A 6,008-nucleotide genomic window follows, 5' to 3' on the forward strand; every position below is an offset into this window, starting at 1 on the left:
TAATGTAGTAGATGTGGAATAGCAATGTGGTAGGGGGAGAAGCATAGGTTGGGAGAGGATTGTGACAGGCTCTGAAAGCATGGTCACTATGATTTATGCCACTGCATGACACCCTTTTGAAGAGTAGTGGGAACCAGATGAGGACGGACCTGGACCGGGAGCCCTCTGACCCACCCCCATGTTTTTACACATTCTTCTACTTCCAAAACCTACCAGAGGAGACCTGCATTCAGAGATTCAGATCAACATAGACCTGATGCAGTCTACTTGTGGCATTCTGTAGGACAAGTTTAATCCTGAGCGTGTAACAAAGGTTGTCTCCACCCTAGAGATGTGCTGAAGTACTGCTGCAAGCATTTAGAGAAGTATATTGATCCTCTATGCAAGTATACTGAACAATTCATCATCTTTCTTGAGCCCCAAAACTGGACTGCGTATGCTTTCTTCCAGCAAGATGAAAATATCAGTGTTGGGAGTGATAGACATTCACACCAATACCTAGAAATTGCCTAGTGTCTTTCTAACGCTTCTGCTACTAGAGTTGTGCCTTGAGCACCAGTGGTCACCTGTTGTGACTTCCTCTGGGTTCTCAGACTACAGTGCAGATGGATGCTTGTGGTCTTAGCCTAGTACATGTATTTTTCTGGATGATACTGGTGTTAGCTAGTTTTTTAGTAGACACTCCATTATCTAGGCCCCTGCCCTCTGCATCTGCCTCTCTATATTTGGCCTACTGTGTCTGATCTCTGTTGTCTTTTTGTACCATGAACTCTAATCAAAACTTTTTTTCCCCCTTTTCTTCACAAAAGACTGATAAACCTGTGCTCCCTTCTTGCTGCTGAACGCTGCTTCATCAGGCTTGATTGTGCCTTTGGTATCCTAAAGTCAGATTAAAACCTCTTTCAGTAGTCTGGGTGGTGGTATTTCTACCACTCTGCAGCATGCACTGGGTAACACTATCTCCATCTTTTGGACATATTATGACTGCACAGCCTGGGTCTCAGCAAGTCTGAGAGGCAGAAACTTGCATAGCAGGCCGAGAAGGTTGGCAAGGACACAGGAAAAGATTCTGAGGCTGAACAGGTGTGAGTACTAGTCTGCAATGCTTTAGCAGTTGTGCTGTGCTTCTGAGGTGTCCACCTCTCCTGCCTGAGAAGGGAATCTCACCCACTGCTGCTGGTGAGCTGCTTGGCCTCCTGCACTGTGAAGGGGTAGTTGCTTATTAGTAGTCTCGTGATCCTTCCCAGACTCCTCTGATGAGCTTTTCTTTCCAGCTGCTTATGGCTGTCCTGTGCATCCTACATATGTTCTTTCTGAAGTTGCTGAACATGTTGAGGGAGTATTTGTTTTGTTTGCAGTCATTCAACCTGCTCAGCAGCTTGCTCTGCTCATTTGTGGGACAGAGGAGATGTTTGAGCCTCATCCTTCCACTGGGAATGCAGAGCAGGAGCTCACATAAGCATGATCCTATCCTTTCCTGCTGCATTTCAGTGGCTGCTCCAGATGTGATGTGCTGGGAGCACCCACTGAGTTTAGGGGAAGTGGCTCTGTAGTGGATCTGTATGAGGGACCTGGGACAGCCTAGTGAAAGCATTTTCCTGTATGTGAGAGCAGGAACCAGAAATACCTACTATCCTATTTTGTATTGTCTTGTGCAGATGCTTTCATGTAGGAGGACACTGCAACAGGTTGTTGAAGCTGGATCCTGTTGGTGCTAGTGCAGCTGTCCCAAGAAGGTAAGGGCTCCTTCATGTTTATTTAGGAAGCAAGAAGTTTTGCAAATGCAAAGCTTTCATTAACGGTTGCATCACTCACTAAAGGAGTGAGCAGGAATCGTGTTCATTCCTCATCCCACTTGCTAGCCTTCTGGGCTACTCCACATCCTGTCGAAACAGGGCATCCTGTGAGGATTTGCTCATTGTCCCACATCCTTCCTTTCATACCCTCTTCCTGCCTGTAACTATATCCACTGATATTACAATTTCAAATTCCATTTCTGTGTATCTCCTTTGGAAGGAGAGAAGGAAGAGATGGCTGAAAGTGCTTTTTCACGTGGAGCTCTGTTCACATGTAGGCCCCTGCCTGTTGGTGCTTAGAGAACAACAGCCTGGAGAAGAGGCAGGTTGTGGTCCTTCTCAAGAGCCTCCCACTTTTTTGAGGGCTATAGTCACTTTTCTCCCTAGCTCTGAGTTCACAGAAGTCCTTGCAGGCTCTGCAGGGCCATTGAACAAACCTTGGGTGGTGAGTGAGAAATACTGATGGGACCTACATGACAAATTCCTGTGTTGTCCAAAGCTTTGTTTGCTTCCCTTAAGGAGTGATCTCAAGGTATAGCAAGCACTGACACCCACCCAGGCTCTGCAGGCATTGATGAAATTGCCTCAGACCTGGGATTGTTGTTCTCATCTTATGATGCCTTTTAGCTCTGCTCTAGCTATAAAATTAGGTTTCTGTAAAGGTAGCCAGTACTTGCACAGCACTCACTGTAGTGAACATTTATTTTGTATTTAAAATGCACTTCCTCATGCCCTGATACAAATGGTAACACCATGCTGGTCAGGCTGGATGTTCTGAGAACTCATGGAAGAACTGTGGAGTTATAAATTAAAAAGATCATGTTGGAATTGAAACCTTCATGTGAGTATTGATGCATCTGAATCCTGGAGTGGGAAAGGCACCAGCCTGTGTTTGGACAGGCACCAGCCAAGATGATGGGCAGCTGTATTGGGTGATAGCTCTGTTTTGCCAACAGCTGCGAATCAGTATCCTAAGCAGCTCAGGCTGGACCCCGAAGGAACACAGAATGACTTTGTGGCCATGCACTGGGCCATGTGTCATAGGCTATAAAGGGATCTTGGATCAGCCAGAACGTGTATGCTGGGCATGCCACTGAGCAGGGAGCTAGCAGAGGACGTAGGGATGTCTACCTTCCCTGCCATTGCTAGCTGTTAGATCGTTTGCCCTATAGCTGGCAACTAGTGTTCAAACCTGTCCTTCAGCTGAGTGGGTTCGAAGCTGTATCTCCCCTGATTTGGAAGAGTCTTAACACATAAATGGAAAAAAAAAAGAAACAAGGAGCTCGTGTGCTGCAGCTGTGTTTAGAAAGAGAATGATTCTGTAGTGCCGTGATCAGGAATCTCAGACGAAAAACTGGGGCATTTGTCTTTGTGCTGCTCTCTTGGTGATTTCAGTATTGACACAGATCTCAGTGCAGTAATTAAAACTCTTTTAAAACTTTTCCCATCTAGTTGCGTGTCCTAGTTGTTAGAAAAAAAACAAGTTCACTCTTGCTGCTTCCATCTGGTCAGCGAATCTGGAATTATTGTCTGCACAGTGGAACATTTTTATGGAGATGCTTTCCAGAAAAGCCTATCAATAAGTGTATTTGAGCACCATGATGTGTGGTGGGAGATGTGGATCTAAGTGCTGAAAACGAAAGGGGAAAAAAAGCACATCCAGCTTCTCATGTTCCAGGTGAGTGCTCTCCAAGAACCACATGGTTATGAAGAGAGGTAGCAGGCTCCTTTGCATCTGTGCTCAAAGAGGAAGCAGCAGACATATTTTGTGGGAAGCCCAGTCAAGTTGTTTGTGTTTGGTAAACTCCAAGAATATCTGTAGTGGGGCACATGGATGAAGCACTGACTAATTTCTGGATCCCAACTGAACTCGTATATCAGCTAGAGCATAGTTGCCTAGGGATGTTCACTTGGGAGTGGGATTCAGTATGTACGTTTAGCCAGAAGGGAATTTCCCCCCATCTTTCTCTGTTGATTACAGAAGATGCATAGACAATGCTTCTAGATAAGATCCTAAGTTCTAGGTGGCAAAAACTGGCTAATGTGATTCCCACATCCTGTGTTGGCCATCAAACAGAAGAGTGCCAATTATAGACATTTATCTCTTTGCCAGATGATAGGGACAGGATATCTCACATCTAATTTTAAATGTCTCCACAGTAAACCTCTGTCACTGACTTTGGCAGCCTGAGCGCTCTCTCCTTATACTCAGTGAACAAAGATAAGTACTTTCATGGCACAGTTCATCTGACCTGTTTCAGATGTCTGCTTTAGGGTGAGGTAACTGACTCCCTAACAGTCTCTGCCTCTCCCCACTGACACTGAAGAAGGCCTGGCTGACAAGCTTGGCTGGAGACATTTGCATGGTTGGTGCTTTCATGTGTTGAGGTCCATGAGAAATTATTGGAGGGGGAGCAGATCCCTACCAAACACCAGCTGGAAAAAGAGTTGAAATCCCCTTACTGTACCAGAATCAGAAGCAGTGATATATCTGGCAGAAAACACATCTGATGACTTCCTTTAAATTTACAGTCTTTTTAGCTCTTCAGGAAGGCAAAAAGAAGGGTGATGTTAATACACAGCACCCTGGGAAAGCAGCTCCAGAGAAAGGCCCATCATATGTATCTTATATCCCCTTCCCTTAACTCTGTACATTGATTTTTCCTCAAACTTCCTTACATTTTATTTGGTTTTTCACCTCACCATTTTAAGTTATGTTTTTCTTTAGGCTGCTCCAACACCTATTTGCACCTATGAAACTTCTATGCCAATAGCATTATTATAATTTTCTCCCATATCTATTGTCCATGGCAGCTAACTCTGCACCTGCTCTCTGCTGGCTTCATTGCAGCACAGCTCTGGCAGGTTAGTTAAACCTTCTGATTAAATATACATTGGCTTCTGTTTTTTAGGTTTGCACAGTCCTGGTAAGAGTCTTCATTCTAACTTCAGCAATCTAAAGACTAAATGGCTAATCTAAATAAATCATCTATCTGCATCTGTAGCTGGTGGAGAGTGATAGCCCCTTGAGGATGTGATTCATCCCAGCTGCCCTAGAACTCAGTGTTTGAATGTGCTAGTTCACACTTGGCATGGCTGTCTCTCTCCATTGACTATTGCCTGGTGATTATTAGAGAGCAGACATTTAACTCTTAGCTTAATTTAGCTTGGATAATTTAATCTACGGGGTTTTTGTAACTTGTAGATAAAAGGCTAGCTGATTACATCAACTATCCAGCCAGTTCTTCATGCTGTGCTTTAAAATTTTTCTGGTGGAGTTTAGTAGCTGCAGGGTAAGTGAGATGAATGGGGTGGAGGAGGTCCAGATTGCAGTCTGGGGACTTCTATGTGCCTCCTGTGCAGAATTTTTCTTACACTGCGTTATGTACTGAATGCATTCCTAACACAGTGTTTTAACTGATCTATTATTGTCTGCCTCTAGTGTTTCTCCAAAAATAATTCCATAATACTTCTGGGTAGCTGGAGTTAACTAATCCCCCAAATACCCAGCCCATGGACAATGTTATCATTCACACTGTACCAGACTCCTATGTTTGAACGCTCCCTTCCTTGAAGAATTTCCAGGGAGATGCTAAGAGACCATATGAGCTATTGCTCTTGCAGTCTGTGGTATTTAATAATGTGTACTGTGCTGAGATTCCTGCCATGCTTCATACAGACACTGTGGCCTTGTGATATCAAAAAAGGTGCTGTTTTGACTTCTCTGCTGCGTGCCAGTGTGGCAAATCCCAGGTTCCCAGGAAATGCTGAACAGGAACCAGTAGCTATGGTTCAGGAATGAATGAGTTTCTTGGCCTAGTCTCATTACCTGCTCAGGATATTTGTATTTCATTATAACTGCCACTGAGAAGCATGTTTGATTTGGAACAGATTTCAAGCAGGAACAAGTTGCAACATCTGCATTTCCACTGTGAGCGCAATGAGGGACAAAACAGGTTAGAGCCTGCTTGGCCAAAGGTGGGAACGTCATAGGAGTGAAGGGGAGGGCAGTGCATGAATCAGTTACAGGGAAAGGGAAGGAGCAGATTGAAGAGCTGGTCTCCCTCCCATTGCAAAAGGGATACTTTAAGCACTGAATATCTGGAGTGTGGCTGGTGAAGCTGAGTGAGGGAGCTGGGGAAGGCCAGCTCCTCCCCCAGAGTAGGAGGCCGTACCTGGTGATTATCTCCCAAGCGGAGGAGTGGAACTCAT

This window comes from Apteryx mantelli, chromosome 18 (genome assembly GCF_036417845.1).
Source record: "Apteryx mantelli isolate bAptMan1 chromosome 18, bAptMan1.hap1, whole genome shotgun sequence".
NCBI classification, from domain to species: Eukaryota; Metazoa; Chordata; class Aves; order Apterygiformes; family Apterygidae; genus Apteryx; species Apteryx mantelli.